This window comes from Cimex lectularius, unplaced genomic scaffold (assembly GCF_000648675.2).
Source record: "Cimex lectularius strain Harlan isolate CLEC.00 unplaced genomic scaffold, Clec_2.1 scaffold227, whole genome shotgun sequence".
NCBI classification, from domain to species: domain Eukaryota; kingdom Metazoa; phylum Arthropoda; class Insecta; order Hemiptera; family Cimicidae; genus Cimex; species Cimex lectularius.
The window spans coordinates 61,183-83,730 of record NW_019392955.1 but is presented as its reverse complement, the minus strand read 5'-3'; the positions used below and the strand labels follow the sequence as shown (position 1 = coordinate 83,730).

General features: G+C 33.5%; 1 protein-coding gene and 1 non-coding gene across 2 annotated transcripts in view; both read right to left on the bottom strand.

The window, feature by feature from the left end:
* Nucleotides 1-21,850, bottom strand: part of LOC106663687 (C3 and PZP-like alpha-2-macroglobulin domain-containing protein 8) — a 648,112-nt gene extending 626,262 nt beyond the window's left edge. Inside the window, exon 1 of the mRNA XM_014388721.2 lies at nucleotides 21,831-21,850. The gene's annotated coding sequence lies outside the window, so the exon portion shown is untranslated. The remainder of the gene's footprint in view (nucleotides 1-21,830) is intronic.
* Trnaa-agc lies at nucleotides 4,900-4,972 on the bottom strand. Its single transcript has one exon. It is a non-coding gene; the product is annotated as a tRNA-Ala (tRNA).
* Nucleotides 21,851-22,548: the final 698 nt, after the last annotated feature.

Genomic DNA, 22,548 nt, shown 5'->3' with positions numbered 1-22,548 from the left:
GAAGAAGAGACCGCAGAACAAATTTTTTGACGTGACAACGTCTTATAAATCGGTAACGCTAGCAGGCATTCGCAAAAAAGTATTTGTAAGTGTCTAGGAGTAGATTGTTGCAACTAGGAGAGGAAAAACCGCAAGAACCTATAGTAAGGAAACACTGGTAAGACAATGAAGGTTGACTAAAAACCTGAAGCTGGACTGTGACTGACACACGGTGGCAATTATGAGCTCTATAAAAAATAGAAGAGCACAACATATGTTCTCAGGTCGAAGTGCGGAAGACCTCGGAGCCGTCTCATTTATCCCCATCCGTATCCCCTAGGTAGTATCAGGGATGTAGTAATCAATACATTTTTGATTATATAACTGCCCAGGTTTTAACCTTTTATTAGGATTTAGACTTTAGAACAACTGTTGTATTTCTGAACGATCGAGTTCATTATTAACCGATTCGGCTATTTCGACCTTTCGTTTCCGATCCATTAAAAACTAATGCAATTGGTTGAAATATATCCCGTGCTATCTCCAATTTGACGAATCCCTTTCGCGCATTTGATGAATGATCTGTCCGCCTTCTTTTTCTGATAAATAAAACGGAACGAAAATGTCCGAGGAAGACTTTATAACAATTATTCCGAGCTAAATGATCCGGCTATGCCTTGTAACAAATTCTTATCTATTACAGACGAAACAAGGCCAAAACAAGTCACTAGGGGTATTCACTATCTTTATGTTAACCCTGTTATATCTGTTAGGTCCTGTTGGATCGACGTAGACTTGCAAGAATCTGTTTATATCACTGTCGAAAAATTAACGTTAAAGATGTCATGTCGAAAATGTAGTCACATTGCTATCCGTTAGGGCGTAGGTAACCAACATGGCAGCCATGAATATAACAGCTGTTTTTTGTTTAAACGTTTTTATTCTCAAATACGCATTAATATGCATTTATATATTTATATTTATATATTTAATATACATACGAATACATTTATTTTATTAATTTTGTAGTGTTGGGTAAATTAAATAAAATAAATTCCACCAAAAACTATTTATTAAAAAATTCTTTCTATAATAAAAAAAGTAAACAAATATTTTCCTATAATTAAAAAAAATAAAAATAAATAAACAAATACTTTCCTAATAAGCCAAATATATTTAATTATTTTAAAAAAACGAGCTTTGTCTATATACAAAATAAATAAAAAATATATATAAACTAATTCTCTTCTGTTCAAAACGATGAGCTCATATAATTTTGAAAAATTATAATTCGTACGTACGATATAAAAAAAATTTACACACTTCTTCTTTTCTGGTTTGCGCAGACTCTCCAGGCCACTTCTTTCGTCCTTTCCGTTTCTCGCTCGACTCCCCCACCATTCCTCATAGAGCATCTTCCTTTTCCAATTGTTTCGCATTGAACGATGGGATATTTCAGCAGTAGGGGTTTGGCGACAATTTGAATGTTCGGCGCCACAACTATTCCCCCCCGCATACAAAGAAAAAAAATGAAGAATAAAAGAAATTCCTTGACATGTAGGAGTGGTGATGTCCAAGCCGGATAGTTGTTGAGTATGATTTTCCCTTGATGTTGGTGATTCAGGAGTCGGCAGAGTTGGTGAAGAAGCCTCGCTGGATGTTGAAGGTTGTGATGATGAGCTATCTTTAGTCAACGTTGGTAATTGAGGAGCTTCCAAGATACCATAAAGGAATGGGAAAGAGAGGGAAATAACTCCCTCAAAAATGGCACCATCCTTTGGTACACAGATGGATCTAAAACACAGGAAGGTACGGGGGCAGGAGTGTTCGGACCCGGAACCAAATACTCAGAACCCATGGGAAAGCACACCAGTATCTTCCAAGCAGAAATTCATGCAATTGAAAGATGTATCCAATTCAATCTAAATAAAGGANAAGCCCAAATGTGCCCCATATGTACTATTATGATAATATTCAAACAAAGCCAGATTCGAGCAGTAGGGGTTTGGCGACAATTTGAATGTTCGCCGCCATAATTTCTAACCTATCCTTACACTTTCATTCATAATAGATACATCCTCTATCCTATAAAGTTATAAGGTGTTAGACGTTAGGACACAAGTTAAGTATATCAGCACGAAGTGATGCGTGTCATTTGTTAGTACTTTTCATAGCATTTTGAATGAAAGAGTTGATTAATTTTTTTTACTAACTTCTGGCATCTTACAATTTGGCACAAAAAAAACCAAATGAAACAGCAAGAACTGTTGTAGCTTTATATTTGGTTCTACCAACCGCCACGCTCAGCATTGGGAAAAAATTAACGTTAAACATGCTAAGCAAAGAAGGGGTCGTTCAAAATCTTACTGGACATTTCTCTATTGAGTTAACATCTAACAAACATCATGAATACCCCTTTAATATTAAAATTAAATGTTCTCGCGATCACGTCCCATACGTTTTTGTTGGAATCATATCTTTTGTACTGGCCAATTCATTGTGATAATCCCTACATCCTTTAACAACCCGGTGACAACTCGAATTGTGCATTATTACTATGTTTTAACCAATAAATGGCGCGAATGGGACCACAGCTCCCAGAAGAATGCCATCAACGTGCCTTAGTGCAGTCAGAGATCCATTCTGTGCTTTAATCAATCCGGTAGGTCCGTTCTGTCTTTGAAAAGGCTATGACTCAAGCATGGCACATTAAGTATAGTGTTCTTCACGACTTCTCCACACACGATACTGGTCATCTGATTGCCACAAACCAAACCGGCTGAAGAGAGGACAACCCCACCATTGTTCAAGATTAAAGAATCAAGTGTCCAAGTGGGATGCTCATTTCCGAATAGTCACCTTACTACTCGATACCTCTTCAGTAGTAGAGAACGTGATGCGGCACGTCTAGAAATTAAGATCTCACGAAGCCTTCTGATGACTGTTTTAGAGTAGAGCTCACTTTTACTTTATGGACAGTTTGGAGTTGACTACCCATGTAGGAAGCCGTTAAATGATTTTCGTAGTGCGATAAGAGCAATTAAACTATCGTCCTAGCTGTGGTAGATCTCGGTCGACCACTATCTTCTCTTCGACCTTGACTTCCTGTGGCCTTAAACCCGTGTAGACCATCGCGGATGGTAGAGCACACCCACGACTTGGGCTATCAAACGGAACCTACACCCCTCATTGGCCAAATCCCGAGCGAGAACTCGACTTAAACCCATGGTTTAAGAAAACATTAACAATTAATTTTCTATTCAAATTTATGTATGGTGTTTAGTGGCCGTTAACCATTGATTATTTGGAGATCGTGAGGTCTGGTATGACGTAGGTTTTAGAAAAACATTTTCTTTATCATGACAACTTATCTCGTACAACGTATCGATCTTTATTGAGATCATCTTCACGGCTCAAAGTGTTTGTTTTCCGTGTAGATGTGTCCAGAACTCTAGCCTAGACTGGCACTCTCAACACGACACACAAGAATGACACATCTACACGGAAAACACTTTGAGCCCTGAAGATGATCTCAATAAAGATCGAAACGTTGGCATGGTAAAGATAATATTTTTCTAAAACCTATGTCACACCAGACCGCACCTCACGATCTCCAAATAATCAAATTTATGTTTTCATCAAAGAAAACAATTTAAAAAACCAATTAACTCATTCGACAAGTTGGCTCTGAAAAGAATGAAATTGACGATGAAATATTTTGCTTTATTTTTAATGTAAAGGATTAAAAACACTCTATAAAGTTAACTAACAATAATGTTGTGTGTTCACGTTTTAAGACAATTAATCTTTATATTTTTTTAGTGGATATATTTTTTTTTTTTTAAGAAGAAGAAAAATAACTTTATTCTGGGACTGGTGTCCCCTTAGAATAATTTACATGAGACAAAATATAATAACCTTCTATGAAGTCACATAATTTAAAAAAAAAGGAAAAAAAAAGATAGATAGAAATCGAGGCACAATGTATGCCAGTAAGGCGGGCCAGAAGAGAAAATTACGAGGTATATTAAACAAAGACAAAAANCCAGCCCCGACCCAATTTGAGACACAAGTGAAGACGGGGATTCGCCTGGGCTGACCGGTATCCCTCGTATCTCAACCGATCTGCATTTAGAGAATTGTTCCGAGAGGTTGAGACGAGCTTCGAGTTCAGAAATTCGAGTTTTCAGGTTGCAGTTTTCTTGAGAGAGTTCCTCGAACGTCTTCTTCGATGATTCGAGGTGCTCCTCAATCTTTGTTAGACGGTCAGAGTTTTCTGAATGATATATTAGCTAGTAAGAAGGCATTGTGGTGTTCCTTGATAAAAACTCCTTACTTTTTCATGAACTCTTCCAACAGCTTTCGCTTTGTTCTCCTCAGTATCTTGTCCGTTGTGGGAAATCTTAACATGACGTAAGGACAGACTTTCAAGGAAGAGACTGAGTGTTTGTCCTAAAACTTACTTAACAACATAAAAATTGTTGGAAAAATTTATGAAAAACGAAAAAGTGTGTATTTAAAATTTTGTTTGTACATACGAAATAAATGCTCGTATTTTATTTTTAATCAAATAAAGTTATTTAACATTTTCAAAGCCATGTTTTTTAATTCAATTAAACCATGCCGCTAGACTCAATTCATTTTTCAAGATATGAAGTCATTAGTTCGAATAATCGTAGATATTTACTGAGATATATAAATCAAAATAAATTTATATAAATAGATATTTCTGTATTTAATAACTAGTGCTCATCATCAGAGAAGTTTTGAGCCGAAATACACAAGACCTTCAAGAGATACTGGCACCTTCCGCAGTATCTAAGTGTCTCCTTTACAGTAATAATCTTTAAAAAAAACTGAACAGTCAATTTCTCCTGGGGAGGATAACAATCCTCAATAAAGAGGGCAAAAAATTAAATTTGGAGGCGCCGGGTATCGATCCCGGTACCTCTCGCATGCTAAGCGAGCGCTCTACCATCTGAGCTACGCCCCCTGTTATACCGCTATGGTTCGGGTTTACACCAAATATCAATTTATTCGGGTCAATCTGAGAGAAAGTGACCAGTTACGCAAACTGGATTATGAAAGAAAGAAATCAGCCTATATGAGTGTACCGTGAGGGTTAGTATCATGTCAAACATCAGGGAATTATTTGAAGTCAGTGCTGTAGGTATGACAATGAGTTGATGGAATGCTTTACTGATCAAAACTGGTCATTTTACTGACCGTCTACTGTCGCTGTTTTACGTTTAACTTTTAATTATCAGTTTCTCAAAGGTAACTCATTTCAAACGACATTTACACTCAAACTGGTTCTTTCTTCCATACTCAATGGTTTCTTGTGTTAAAAAATTGTAGTCATTTTTTTGAACACTAAGAAGACATTTGGCATTTTTGACCATTTTAATTCAAAAGTTGGTTCATATGAATGAAAGTACTTTTAATCTTTTTAAATCATATCTCTCTGATAGGGCTTACAAGACAAAAATTGGATTCCTGTGCTACATTTTAAACAATTAAATGTGGATTGCCACAGAGTAGTGCCACATTTTAGGTTCTATCTTTTTCCTTATTTATACTAACAATTTATGAAAATAGAACATTTCTGGGAAATCTTTATTTAGCTGATGACACTGCTATTATTTATTCCGCAAAATATTATACGAAATTAGTACCACTATAAATAAATCATTTTTGTATACAGGGTGAATTGCTACTCGTGCTACAAACTTCTCCAGTAGATTCTTCACCCTAAAATGAACAAAAAAGTTCATATTGTCCATGGTCCGATTCTCAACCATTTCAGAGTAATTTCGCTTTTTATCGATTTTGAAAGATATCACGTCCTGGCGTCGGAAAATCGTGATATCTTTTAATCTAAACATTTCTCTGAAAATCTAATAGCACCGTTGAAATTCCCGTTAATTTTTCAATAAGAAGATGACGGTGGCAAAATGTTTGGGCTAATTTTTTGTGTTTTATTTCAGCCAGAACTACAAAAAGAGTGGAAAATTGTGTAAATCGGAAAGTGTATAAAGTAATCCAGAGTTTCTAATTTTAGTCTCAGAAGGCAGCAAATTTGAGGAAAACTACCTGATTTAATAACGCTTCCAACGCACTCGTCATTTTCTTATTTAGTGGTTGTGAGACCAAGATGTTGATGACAAAAAGAGAAAAAATGGTGGTTCAAGGATTGCTAATGTTTGAGAGTGACTTGCTACTCGTGCTACAAACTTCACCAGTAGATTCTTGACCCTAAAATGAACAAAAAAGTTCATATTGACCATGGTCCGATTCTCAACCATTTCAGAGTAATTTCGCTTTTTATCGATTTTGAAAGATATCACGTCCTGGCGTCGGAAAATCGTGATATCTTTTAATCTAAACATTTCTCTTAAAATCTATAAGCACCGTTGAAATCCCCGTTAATTTTTCAATAAGAAGATGAAGGTGGCAAAACGTTTGGGTCTTTCTTCCTTGACCTTCTAGCTGTTTGTAAACTTCTTAAGCATTACATACTAAATGGGCATTAAATTAAATTAAAAAATTTCAATGGAATTATGATTTTGATTCTCTCTAAAAATTAACGGGGATTTCAACGGTGCTTATAGATTTTAAGAGAAATGTTTAGATTAAAAGATATCACGATTTTCCGACGCCAGGACGTGATATCTTTCAAAATCGATAAAAAGCGAAATTACTCTGAAATGGTTGAGAATCGGACCATGGTCAATATGAACTTTTTTGTTCATTTTAGGGTGAAGAATCTACTGGAGAAGTTTGTAGCACGAGTAGCAATTCACCCTGTATAAAAGATTGATTTGATAAAAATTCTTTGCTTTTAGAGCAAAAAAAGTTTTAAAAGGCTATATTCTTAAGAAAATTTAATTAGCTAAAGCTTTTATTTTGTGGTGGTTTAGGAATAGGTTAAAAGATAATGAAATTATGCAACAAGTCGAAAACAAACATGTTTTTTGGCCACGAAAATTAAAGTAATTGTTTTTGTTCCCCTACAGAAAGTATATATTCCATGATCGCTGATCACCATGTAATTTTTTTTAAACCATGTAAATTACTATAAAAGTCACAAATCCTAGCTATAACGTTCGAGACCATTCGAGACAAAAATAGTTCAAACTTGAAATTGTTTGATACATTTGATACATCTTCCATCTGTACAATAAATCTGTAGTATAAAAAGAATCTTCCTTTATCTAATAGGTTCACAGATTTAAAAAATTAAAGGCTTGATGGGTCTTAGGAGTAATAATAATAAATCTTAGGGGCGTCGGTGGCCGCAACGGTTTAGGCGTTGACACGGCCCTCATCACTGTAAGGTGAAGGTCCTGGGTTCGAATCCAGCGGCCCTGCATTCGAACCCAACGTACTTACAAATGGGCTTTTTTTCAAAAACACCGGCACACCGAGGGTTGATATAACCTCTGCTGTTGCGAACCCTCGTAAAATTAAAAAAAAAAAAAAATATTTTGCGTAATGCGTGGTATTTTTAATTTTATTTTACCCTTATACTATTTTATGTTTAATGTATATTTGAAGATAAAATGCTTCTTATATTTAATGCAGACTAGGTGAAAAAGTTGCAAGTTTTAATTTGATCCTTATAATTTTATTAGTTTTATAACACCGAAAAGGCCCTTATTTCAAATGATAAATTCAATAAACGTGGAAGAAAAAAAATGAAAATCTTTTAAATTATTTCGTTAAAAAGTATCTTGAAACCCTTACAACAAAATTAGGAAAAACAAATAAAATGAAAGTTCATCTTGAAAAAATTCAGAAGAAATTGTACGTTCCCGACCTTATCCTTTAAACCTTTAAACCCTCCACAGACTAGGGAAATGAAAAAAATTGTTGATCAATTGCTAAACGAAGGCACTATAGTTCCATCGTATTCAACTCATTCTAGACCTGCCTTTTTAGTACCTAAACCGGGAAAAAAAGAATTTTGTTTGGTATGTGACTATAGGACAATCAATAAAATCATAAAATTCGTCAAATATCCCCTCCCCACTTTGAACTCTGTTGTTGATCATTTAAAGGGTGCAAAATATTCCACTGTAGTAGATTTAAATCAATCTGTTCACCAAATTGAGTTATGTGAAGAAAGCTCAAAGTTAACTTCTTTCATTGTTCGGGAAATATAAATACAAATGCGTCCCTTTCGGCATCCGAGCAGGATCAGGATATCTTTCTATGTTAATAGATAAATTATTTGAAAAAGAAAAGATTAGTTTTATTTGGAATTTTGTGGATGATATTCTCGTTTATACAAAAGGAACATTAAAAGATCAATTGCAACACTTGCATACACTTTTTAGTCGTTTAAAAGAAGCTAACATTACCGTACATCCGGACAAACTACAACTAGCAAAAACCTCAATTAAATTTTTAGGACATACCATCTTACACAATGCTATAGCAATAGACCCAGATAGAGTGAAAGATATTTTACACATCCCGGTTCCAACAAATCTAAAAAATTTCAAGTTTTGTGGGATCTATTAACTACTATGCCAAATTCTTACTCAATTTGTCTCTAGTCCTAGCTCCGTTAACTGACTTAAAAAAGAAGTCGTCTAAATTAGAGTGGACACTTACGCATGACAAAGCTTTCCAGAAGGCAAAAACTTTATTATCAACAGCACCAATATTACAATTACCAGACTTTGACAAACCGTTCTATCTGACAACCGACGATAGTCATTCGACAACAAGCTCGGTATTAGCTCAAAATTATGATAACATTTTATTACCAATCGCATACTTTTCTACTAAATTACGTAATGCCCAGTTAAATTATAACACATGTGAAAAGGAGTTATTCGCCATTATTGCTTCAATTAATCATTTTTCTCCCTACTTAAAACATGCAAAATTTTTTCTACGCATAGATTGCTCAGCTCTTACGTGGCTTATAAACAATCCTAAAGGTTTAACGGGTAAACTACCTGGATGGGTATATCTTCTCCAGGGCTATGAATTTTCAGTAGAACATATAGCGGGAAAAACAACAAAACAGCCGATTTATTGTCTAGACAGGTTTCTGTAAACGATCCTGCAACAGAAGCATTTTTAAAAAAACAGTACGAACAAGACATACAAGCAATTGGCCAGGTTTGATAATGCTTAAATTCCCGGAATTATTTTTTGTCTATTGAGAAATATCAAAAGGAAGATAAAGACCTGAATCTAATTTATAAGAAACTTATTAATAAAATTGAAGTCCCGTGTTACTTTTTAAAAAATAAAATTTTACATTACAAAAATCACAAAATGTCTACTGCAAAGATGGTATTACCTACAGTTCTTTATCCCATTGTATTTGAATACTTTCATTCTTCGGAAATCGGTGGTCATCTAGGCTATAAAAAACATTAAACAAGATAAAAGAACACTTTACGTACACTTAAATGGCTTCGGACATAAAAATGCAATACAGAAATTGTGTGATTTGTGCCCAAACAAAAGCATACACAGGGAACAATAAACATGTTCTTGAATCTCAGATTGAAGCCAACTTTCCAATGCATAAATTGTATATTGACCTGGCCCATTTCCACGCAGTAAAGAGAGTCATGCACAGCATTTATTAGTTTGCATTCATGCCTTCTCCAAATGTGTGATGGCTAAGCCATTATATAGCGCCACGGCATTTCGTGTCATTCAAGCTTTAAAAAGGCACATTTTCCCATGCTTTGGTATCCCTAAGATTATAGTCAGTGACAGAGCCACAATTTTTAGATCCCAAGTATACAAAAAACTTTCCCACCATTCAAATAGTCTTGCCCAAGCCCTGTCCGATAGAACCCATCCCTACAACCCCATAAGGCGTCTTAAGAGGAAATGGCCCCGCGACCTCCTTTCCGAGGTATATATATAGTTGTTCATATATATAGTTGTTCATGTATACGCAAATTACATATTGTAAATAATAATTACAGATTGTAATAAAAAAAAAGAAAAAAAAACCTTTTAAGAAATTATTGTAAGGGCATTCCTCTCGCTTCCTAAAACTAACTTCCTAAACTCCTTCTTTCCCGTCACCTTTAACCTTAGATTCAACAAAACGAAAGCAGTACGGTAAACGAACGGGAAGATTACTACCCAAGATCTCACCACATCATCATAAGCATCACGAACTGAACCTGAACGATAGGCCTTAAAGAGCATCATGTTAGCCACCGTTGTGCAGCGTACAGCTTCAATTGTTGAAAAGGACAGAGACTCCTTCAGAACATCATCATCATTTCAGCCACCATTGTCCAGCGAGCAGCTTCAATTTTTGAAAACGGCAGTCTCCTTCAGAACAACATCAGCCACCGTTGTCCAGCGTAGCAGCTTCAACAAATGAAACCGACGGCGTCTCCTTCAGGAAAACTCATCCTAAAACACTCAGCTCTCAGAGCTGTGTTTTTTACCGAGGTGGTGGAGTATTGTAAAGATCAAACATTCTTTTTAAAAAAATCCAATTTCACCAATTTAAAAAAACAAAATTGTCAGAGGCGCCTTCCAATCACTCCCATGATCCAACGGGTTCCCTATCGATAGGGCGTTGCAAGAAAACAAAAACAAAAAGGCATTCCGAGTTTGGAGCTCCATGAAAGTACTTGGTACCATCCGGTGAGTCAATTCCCTTTTTTCTGTGAAAAGAAATCATTTCCTTTTCCATCATCTGGGAGCCCGCTCCTTTCATTAAAAAAATAGATAAATTTTTGTTTGATAAAATTATTAAAATAGGTTTTAAAAAGCTTTATATATTTGATTTATGCTAAGAGAAGCAATTATGTTCATTTTTCCTGCGGTTTCATTCTTTTCATTTTAGTTCAGAGGAATTTCTTATTTTATTTTATTTTTCATAATAAAAGTAATTTTTTTTATGTTCCAAATTTTTTATTTATTTCTTTTCCTCATCAAATTTCAATTTGTGGGCTTACTTCAAGCACAAGCCATTTTAGAACTTCAAAAATACTTTATAAACATACCAACATACCTACATAGTGAAATGTCGAGGTATGTTTCTCGATAAAAGGCTGTCATGGAACCCCACATGTATCTCTAGGTCTCGAACCCTACGCACCGATCACAAAATTCCTTTCATCAAAGAACATCCTTTCCCGTTTCATAAAATTCCATAACTCCATAAATATACCCAACAAATAGCCTCCCTAAAAAATCTCGTTGGGTCAACCCGCCGCCTAAATCGACAGTGACCAAGGGATTTGCTTAATAACGACTAGGTTAGGTCGTCATTGGGCGACTTACCTTTTCCCGCCTTCACGCAATTTCTGTATTGTATTATGGTGTTTGTGTACGTCAATGCATATATGTACACGATTTTTTTTATTCGACATTATATATATATATATATATATATATATATTTCTCAAGATGACGAAACTCCCCGGCTTCCTGACTTGTTTCTGTTCTGCCCGTAACTTCGAGACTGACTGTCCCTTCGCATTCGCATGTCATCAAACCTTAGGTCCTCCCTTTCTGTTACTGTACGCCAGGGAGAATCGTAGGTGATCTCAACTGATAATCTTGAGGTTATGTCACTGTGATTTACAACATATATATACATATTTTGTTGGTTGCTTCTTCCGGAGGTACAAATAACAAAATACACATATAGAAACACGGGTGAAGAAAATCAGAAAACTTATTTTTTAATTTTTAACAAATTCCTAGGAGGATTGTACCCTATATACACCCTGTATATACCCTAAAATCGTTTAAATTGTTTTTTTGATTATTTGGAGAGGTGCGGTCTGGTGTGACGTGAGTATTAGAAAAACATTTTCTTTATCATGCCAACGTTTCGACCTTTATTGAGATCATCTTCAGGGCTCAAAGTGTTTGTTTTCCGTGTAGATGTGTCAATCTTGTGTGTCGTGTTGAGAGTGCCAGTCTAGACTAGTCTTCTACAGACACATCTAGACACAGTTTAATTCACCTTAGCACAATTCCTATTATGTTAAGGAATTAAGGTTCGGAGGAACTGGTAGAACGCGCCGTAAAAGTCACTCAGAATTTTCCAATATAAAATAAACCACGAATAAACGACACAAAGTTATTATCCAAAGAATTGAATGACAGATTATTTTTAAAATTGTCATATTTTCATGTATTTAAATACAAATTACATTTCATAAATCCTTAAACTTGTATTATCCGCGACTAAATTATTGCCACAATTTACTACAAATAAATAGATCTAATTTTTTTTTTAATTTTTAACAATTTTTAACAAATTTTTTCATATAACTGGGTATTTAAACATATTTATGAAAATATAGTTAATATCAGTAATTTCAGAGCTTGAATCAATTACAAACATTTATTCATTCGTACATTCTTGTCTCAAGAGATTAAGTTTCTCAAAGTTTTATTTTTTAAATTAATATTATTGTTTACTTATTTTATTATAATAAAAAAGTCATTGTTAATTTACAACTCCTGCTATCCGGACAGCTACCTATACTTATGGAAAGTAGGCTAAAATGGAAGAATAACGAACTACTTTTGTAATTATGTGCTATTTTTTTAAATCTTCGATTTTGAATTAAAATTAAAGTATTACGTATAATTTTTAGTGTAAATAAATTGTGATTTACAGAACTTGTTTACATTCCTGGATACGGTTGATTCCACGTTAATCTTGCAAGTTTTTCACCTAGTCTGCATTAAATATAAGAAGCATTTTATCTTCAAATATACAGTTAACATCAAATTGTATAAGGGTAAAATAAATTTAAAAACCGCGCATTACACAAAATAATAAAAAAATTTTATGTTAACACAAAATTAGATGCAGGTACATGAGTTCAATAGTATTACTTTTGTTATTACTGTATTATCTTATCTATTTCCATTATGGCGACATAAAGATTTAGTATTGTTATTCTAAGACCCATCAAGCCTGTAATTTGTTAAGTCTGTGAACCTATCAAATAAAGGAAGATTCTTTTTATAGATTTTTTTTCTTCTTTTTTAAATAAAACGTTATTTCGAAAAAATTCGTTTGTGCATGCTAAAATGTTTTACTTTTGCCTTACATTCTGAGTTATTTGTTTGATAAAAATTTCATTTGGAGGCGCCGGGTATCGATCACGGTACCTCTCGAATGCTAAGCGAGCGCTCTACCATGTGAGCTACGCCCCCTATCGTACCAGAGATGTTCTGGTAACCCCAAACGACCATTGGGCGAATAAGAAAGAACTCCATCTAAAAATTACATGACCAGCGTTAAATAACCACAATATAAACGTCACGCCCACGAATATATTAATGGAAGATGGAAGATCAAATGTATCGAACAATTTCAAGTTTGAACTATTTTTGTCTTGAATGGTCTCGAACCTTATGGCCTGGATTTGTGACTTAGTAATTGACATGGTGATCAGCGATCATGGAATGTACGTTATATACCGGACCAAAAACAATTCCGTTATTTTTCGAGGCCAAACTACGTTTGTTTTCGACATTATTGCATATATCTCACTAGCCTGTGTTTTGATTAATTCTCTTCCAAACCATCAAAATTAATTTTTTATAATAAAAACAAATGAATTTTTGATGTCGGTTAATTTGGTTTATATTAAAATAACGTTGTAATTTATATAACGACAATAATATATATAGTTTGAAATAAAAATTTGAGTGTCCGGTTCTTTTGTCTTTGACAGTGCTCGATGCTACCCGACGAAAATCTGGACAGTGGGGATCGCAGAGCGTACAGCGTAGCGTTGCATAGCATTGGGCAGATATGTACTGGGGTAATACAATCTTATAGAAAATTGGACTTTGGATTTGCGTCGGGTAGCGTCGCATAGCGAGGCATCGAGTAGGTGTGTTTTCCGCTTACACCTGAACCCTTGCGACCACCGAACACTGTATTTTAAAATATTGAAATATCTTATTCATAAAATAACATCTCGTTCCACACTCCAAAATTTCTTCTTCTTTATTGGGCTCGAACGCCTATTAACCCGACATTTTATTGAACTATAATTTCCGAACAGGATAGTTGGCATAGCAGAAAGGGTGACGTAATTAAGGCTTAAGGGATATCAATAACATTTTAATTTTATTAATGTATCTGCGGCTAGATTAAAATTTTCGAAAAAGAAATGCAACATAATCTTAAAAACGACCACATAAGTCAAATAAGCATTTTTTTAATGAGACGGATGATGATAAAAACTAGGAAGTGGGAGGTTTCCCCAAACACTGCAACTTTCGAGCTTATTACTTTCCTAGTTTCTTAGTTTTCGATCCTTCTTGTAAGGTGTAGTAGGTCATCATTGCTGCAATTAAGTTTCCTGTTTATTTATTTATTTTTGCTTAACAAAACAACGAACAAGGCAAAAAGTTAAAGGAGTTATGAAGATATATTCTCCCAAAGACAAAAAATAATTTATTATAAATAATAAGTTTTTAAATGTTACGAAGAGGATTGACCAGTATTTTCAATGTTGAAGAGGATCAGGTTTAAGGTCTTGAATAAAGTTACAAATGTATGCCTTTTATTTTTGCTCGTAGACAGAGGGACCTCGACGGAAACATACTGTTTATATTAAATTTCACCTAATCAACTTTACTCCAAAAGAATTAGTCCATTAACATAAAAAAACCACAACTTCAATCGAAGAATCTAGTCAAAAAGCACATAATGGTTCAAATGTTCTGTGAAATGGATAAAAAAAGTTGTCTTCTCAAATATGTAACATTCAACATAACAGCATAATTCATCAGCAGTGCCCTGTTGATTTGACTATATGTCGCGAAAGCTCGACGAATTGTTTGCATAAATTTGTAACTTCATTCAAGACCATTAACCTGATCTTCTTCAACAATAAGTTTTTAACTACATGTCTGTCTCACGTCTCATTAAAACGGATAAAGTTAATATGCTTTATTTAATCCTAGGTTGGGTTAGAATGTTTCATTTCTTCTAAATCTTCCGATTGATTTTTCCACAACGAAGAGCTCAAAAACCTGATAGGAGGGGTATTCACGATCTTTGTGTTAACCCTGTTAGGTCTTGTTAGATCGAGAAAAATGATGACCTAGACCTGTAAGAATCGGCTAGTTAACATTGCTCGATCTAACAGGCCAGGACCAATGTTAGATGTTAGGTCGAAAATATAGTCACATTGCTATCCGTTAGGGTAGATAACCAACATGGCAGCCATGAATTTAACAGCTTTTTTTTTACACGTATTTTTATTCTTAAATACGCATTAATTAAATCAGACCTATACATTTCTTTTGTTAATTTCTGACCTGTCCTTGTACTCTCATTCATAATAGATATATCCCATATCCTATAAAGATGTAGGCTGTTAGGCGTTAGGATGCAAGTTAGATATGTAGGCACGATTTGAAGCGTGTCATTTGTTAGTACTTTTCGAGTGCATAGATAGCATTTTGAATGAAAGAGTTGATTAATTTTCTTTTTTTATTAACTTCTGGCATCTTACAGTTTAAGATTTACGATTAAATCATATATATGTGATCATCTTACGATTAAAAATATATATGTATATATATATATGTTTCCATAGGATGATGTAGATAATGGACCAATGAAATCGATATATATTCTTTCAAATACTCTAGTTGCTGGAGTGTTATGTAAATATTTTGGAAAAGGTAGGTTATTAGGTTTAATTTTTTTACATGTTTGGCATAGTCTAACTCTCTGTTTGATATCTTATTCATGTTCTTGTAGGTAAACAACTTTTTTATTTTTGACAAGGTTTTTTTAAAGCCCAAATGTGCCCCATATGTACTATTATGATAATATTCAAACAAAGCCAGATTCGAGCAGTAGGGGTTTGGCGACAATTTGAATGTTCGCCGCCATAATTTCTAACCTGTCCTTGTACTCTCATTCATAATAGATATATCCCATATCCTATAAAGATGTAGGCTTTTAGGCGTTAGGATACAAGTTAGAAATGTACGCACGATTTGAAGCGTGTCATTTGTTAGTACTTTTCGAGTGCATAGATAGCATTTTGAATGAAAGAGTTGATTAATTTTCTTTTTTTATTAACTTCTGGCATCTTACAGTTTAAGATTTACGATTAAATCATATATATGTGATCATCTTACGATTAAAAATATATATGTATATATATATATGTTTCCATAGGATGATGTAGATAATGGACCAATGAAATCGATATATATTCTTTCAAATACTCTAGTTGCTGGAGTGTTATGTAAATATTTTGGAAAAGGTAGGTTATTAGGTTTAATTTTTTTACATGTTTGGCATAGTCTAACTCTCTGTTTGATATCATTATTCATATTCTTGTAGGTAAACAACTTTTTTATTTTTAACAAGGTTTTTTTAAAGCCCAAATGTGCTCCATATGTACTATTATGATAATATTCAAACAAAGCCAGATTCGAGCAGTAGGGGTTTGGCGACAATTTGAATGTCGCCGCCATAATTTCTAACCTGTCCTTGTACTCTCATTCATAATAGATACATCCCGTATCCTATAAAGATGTAGGCTGTTAGGCGTTAGGATACAAGTTAGAAATGTAGGCACGATTTGAAGCGTGTCATTTGTTTGTACTTTTCGAGTGAGTAGATAGCATTTTGAATGAAAGAGTTGATTATTTTTCCTTTTTTATTAACTTCTGGCATCTTACAGTTCTACACAAAACAAAACCAAAACAAACAACAAGCTTTCAAGGACAGTAACGTTATAGCTTCATTTTTGGTTCTACCAAAAGGTAAAATTCGTAGGCATTGAAGGGAAAATTAACGTTCAACATGCTAAGAAAAGAATAGGACGTTCACGATTTTACTGTACATTTCTTTATTCGAGTTAAAACGAGTTATCTTAAAAAACATCGTAAATACCCCTATATTCTGAATAAAATGTTAATAGATTTATTTTCGAACAGTTCCACTAGTGTTAAGTCTGTGTGATTACGTTTGCTACTCAAACCTGACCAAGTTCCAACGAGTTTATTTCCCTATCGATTGAATCAATTACGTTCAAACATACTTTTTGATAAGCTGAGCCGTTATTCCGGTCTGAAGTTTGAAGGTGAGCAACATTTTGCGAGGTTGTTCAGCTATTTCGTTTCCTTGATTCTTATTTTTATATTGGGTTTTCCCATTACCTATTCACCCAATACACTGCTATTGAAAGAGCGAGTTTGGAAGCCCATGGTTTGAGTCGGGCAACTCCAGAGAACCGGGATAAAAATCATGCACATCTAAACACTTAACAGACCGCCAGGCCTTAGGAGAAAGACAAGAAGAATTTGTGCTTTACATTCTCTGACAAGTTCATGCAGAACTTCTTATACGTCTCTCCTCACTGTAGTGATCAGGGATTCCAAGTTAAGGGGCCTTTCAAAGCCTTCAAAGAATATTATAAGTGTATTCAAGATGTTTGTAAAATGTTATCTCGTGTTGACTCGAATAGAGAAATGTCCAGGAAGATCGTGAACGCCTCCTTCTTTCTTAGGATGTTAAACGTTAATTTTTCCGCAATGCTGAGCGTGGCGATTGGTAGAACCAGAAATAAAACTATAACAGTCCTTAAAAGCTAGTTGTTTGTTTTGGTTTTGTTATCTGTTAAATTGTAAGATGCCAGAATTTAATAAAAAAGGAAAATTAATCAACTCTTTCATTCAAACTTCTGTCTATGCACTCGAAAAGTACTAACAAAACCTCCGAAGGCCATCCATTGACAATGCTCTGTATACGTGGGAGCTTCTCCGCCTTAGTTATAATCATATTTTTAATTATTTTTGCCGTCCACGGTCGGAACGTAGAGGTTAAGTCCGGGAGTTGGGACATCCGGCCTTAACTGCAACTTCATCACCTCCGAGTCTTCCAGTTCAAGGTATTTATTCAACAAGAGCACAACGATAAAATCGTCGGAGGGCAATATATAATATTATACTTGCAATTTCTAAATAACACTTTTCAGAATCCATCAATACAAGCTACCGTGAAAAAATGGATAAAAATGAAGCACCAGTGCTCTAGAAAAGAAAATGACATTAAATCTTCTAAGCTTAACCATCCATTCTTTATTTTACCCAGTTTTTTGTTTTTACAGGAAGCTTAAATTCATGACAATTTTAAAATAAACTTGTAAAACTGTTTACAGGACATAGAACGAGTTTACTCTTTAAGCTTTTGTCACGTCGAATGATGTATTGTCCTACGGCTTAATCATGATGAGCTTAACTGTTAAAGGGCGGACAAAAAATATTCAATCAGCAGGCCCGGTCAAAATTGTTTGTCGGGCTGAATAGACAAAAGATCGATGTTTTAAATCTGTAGAATAAATTTCAATGTCAAAAAGTAAAACATCGGAGAAAAAATATTTGTCGCACGCCAAAGCTACAAATTTAGTTGACGCTGACAAAGTCAAAACCTTTTACAATTTTCTTATTATTTTCAATTATTTTGATTTGAAACCCGCAGACTTCATATGTATTATATAAATAAAAAACATATATAATTAATATATAAATATATTATTTTTATTATTAACGATCCCTGGCACAATCTCAAAAGCACGAAAAGAATTCTTCATTTTTTTCTTTCTAAAATGGACTTGCCATACTAAAATAATGATCCCATACTGTATTAGCCAACCTTTTTCAGAAATCTTTATGGAAGGTATTGGTCGAAATGAAAAACTTAGTGTCACGAGCTGATCGAAGCCACGATAGGTCGAGGGTTCGAATCCCGCTCGCGACACTAACTTTTTCATTCATCCAATACCTTACGTAAAGACTACTTCATTGCAAGAAGTTATTTGCTCAATTCGACCAGGAAATATAATGGCTTTTTCACAAAAATTGAGCGCATTTTTAAATTTAAGTCCTATTTCCTAAACAATGAGTCATCTACATTAGAAGGATATTTTAGGTTAAATTATCTTTCATTATTTTCATAACAATAAAATGTTTTTCATATAAATTATTTAACTTGCACTTCTTTACGAGTTTGTATTTATATGCATATACTTTTCCCTATTTACCTTTATATTATTTCTAATCAAACGTTTTACTGAATGTAATTCCCCTAAATATGAACAAAATACCATTTTTTACATACGTAATCAACATATTTTTATGTAATTGTGTTCTAATATTATTTATAAGATATTTTAATTTAGAATACTATTTAAAAATTTATAGTAACCATGATAAAGGTGATAGTTTTATAGGTACGCTTATATGAAACATTCTTTTAAGTTATTCTTACTTTACATATTGTTACTTAAGTAATTTTTCCTTTATTTTCTTACTTTTTCCTTTTATATTGATATAGTTTAGATATTGTATATTTCTATATTTAAACATTTTCTAAACTTGGATTAATTTCGTAAAATATATTATTTTTATTATTAACGATTTAACCCTTTCCGTCTAAGGCCATTTCGCAGACACAAACCTTCAAAAATCAACATTAAACCACAAAAAGATAAGATTTTTCTTCGTTCTTTCAAAAATGGATTTGCAATACTAAAATATTAATATTACAATATTAATTTACAGGTCTATTTAAAAATTTGTAATCACAATGATAAATGTGATTTTTTTGTAGGTATGCTTATATGAAATCTTGTTTTAAGCTATGTTCTTACTTTGCGTATTGTTATTTAAATATTTTTTAGTTTTATTCCCTTGGTTTTGCTTTTATATTGTTATATTTTATAAAATGTATATTTCTATATTTAAAAATGTTTGTAAATTAGATTAATTTTGTAAAATATATTATTTTTATTATTAACGATTTCACCCTTTCCGACTAAAGCCGTTTCGCTGGCACCAACCTTCAAAAATTACATTAAAAGCTGGAAAATATTTGATTTTTCATTTTTTTTATATCAAAAATGGACTTGCCATACTAAAATACAGATCCCATGCTCCGAAATTCGTTATCCTATTTTTTAATTTAAAATTAAATTTCTTAAAGAATGAGCCATCTGCATAACCATTCCAGACAAACTTAACGCTGTGTCCCTGGCAGAAACTTTCATTGAAAGGTCGAGAAAATTAGATTTTTTCTCTCTTTCTTTTGTCAAAAATGACTTTTACAACACACACACACACACACACACACACACACACACACACACACACATAATACTATTTCTCTCTGATATATATTCATTGCTCATAAAAATTGAGGTCGTTTATAAAATTCAAGTTAAATATCTTAAAGAATAGGCCATTTTCTGAACCCGTTCATACTAATTTAAAACCGTTTCTCTGGCACATAAGCAACAGAAGATTAGGTTTTTTTTAATGAACTTCTCACACTTTAACACAGATACACTCCATTACACATTCATTTTTTTTTAAAAATTTAACTCATTTTTAAAATTTACGTTAAATTTGCTAAACAGTGAGTAATTTACTGAACCCTTTCCGACTAACTAAAGCCTTTTGGCATAAAATTTGGAATTTAACTTCATAAAGAAAGAAAAACGAAACAAAGCAGCAAAGAGATAGAGAACAACCAAACATAAAAATTGTTAGTAATATCTACACTAAACTCAGACAAAAAAATAATAACAATGTTGGGGATGGAAGCAAATTTAGTTTTTTAAAACAAATTTTAAATTTAGCGGTTTCCGAATGATTCAGTTTGTATTTTTTACTAAACATTCAATTAAAAGTTGTATAAGGGTGAATTTCTTTAAAAAAATTTAACGCTTTTTTTAACGCTTTTTCGTGGATTTTCCGAAAAATGTATAGTTCAAGAGGTACGTGTAGAATTATGACGAAAACCGGAGATAGTTGAAAGAACATAAAATTTTGAATATTTGTGATAAGTTTGAGAACCGGACCACGGTTCATATGAACATTTTTTTTACATTTGAAGTGTAGAAGCACTTGACAAACTGTCGAACGAGCAGCGAATCCCAGCAGATATAATAAAATATACAACTTACTTATTTGTACATTTCAAAAACATGTTTATGACGCTCTATCGTACCAAATAGGAAAGGTAAATAAAACTTCAGTGTTATTTTGTCAGAAAAATTCCTTAACGTTTCAGTTAATTCATACCAAACTTTTTTGTAGATCATTTTCAAATCGTTTCTTTTGGAAAATCATCTGCAAATAGGATATAAATTATGCTTTAATAAATTTAATAAAACAAAAACTGTAATTATTGCAATTTTTAAAGTAGAGATTACGCTAAAAAAATTATTTACCTTTTTTTATCTAAATTGAGATGTTTTTGAATAAACCAGGGAGTAACCGGTAAGTTAATACATCGGTATATATGTTTTTTTGTTTAGTTTTGTAGGAATAAAAATTAAGTTTTATATGTAAAATATATTAATAAACACTAAACTATTTTTTCGTTTGTTTGTTTTACACACTTCAAACTTTTACATTGCGTAAATAGAAAAATTATTCTATAAATATGTTTGTACGTACCAGAATAAAAAGAATAAATATTACTAATGAAAATAAGAGAAAAATTGAAATTAAAAAAATTAAAATAATTGCTTTTAATTGTCACTTCATGCATATTCTCAAGGAAAAAAGTAATTTGAATAATTTGAACGTAATTTAAAATGAGGAGAGGTTTTCGGGTAGTCTCATCACTCTTTGGTGAGAAATGATTATTGCTTTGTATCTTTCTTCTTTTTAGGGAAAACAAAGTGGAAATTTAAATGTAATTATTTAAAAAAAAGGACAAATCGTATAAAAAAAGAGAAACTTTAATATTAAATAAAATAAATGCAATGGAACAGTTAAATTGTCAATTTATTTCCGTAAATTTCATAACGTTTTCGATATCTGCACAGACTTGCCTTGATCATGCGTTGGGTAGTGTTAGCGATGATGTCGGGCTGGGATGAGACGCGATACTGGCCCCAGCATCACTTCTCGGCCTCACTGCCGCCCCCGCATGCGCCCCGTCGGCGTCGAGCGTGGGCTCGGGGGTGGCGAGAGGGGCCACGGGGGTGGATACAAATTAGTAACCCCATTATTTCCGTCGCTAGCCACCACCCTTACGCACACACGCTCGCTTCTCGACGTTCCCATTATCTTCTGCACGGATGCCTAACATCCACCTTTTTCTAATTCCGCCTTCCATAAATAATACCTTTCCCTCTTTTTCGCTCCATTTTATTTGAAGCTTACAAGGCCGGTGATATTGGTTTTTCTGAATACAATTTATGTTTGCGGCGGTCTCTTTTTCGCACGAAAAACTTGATATCATTTTGAAAAACCCTCTTATTGACTCGCCAAGGATTGGTGGTTAATTGGCATATGGTGGGATGAATACATCACTTTTAAATAGTCTGTTATACCTAAAAATTAAACATTAAGTTTTTTCAGTTAAATATAGATGTATTTCCAAGGTTTCTCCACTGCGCCTTTTATGAGCTATTGCTCTGTTTAAATCGCTTAAATTGCTCTCGCTTAAATTATTACGCCCGGTTGTATTTCTTCCTCAGTTCTGCCATGTTTAACATAAAATTTTGTTATTGGGTGTGTTGGTTTCACTTCGGATCTTATCAAATT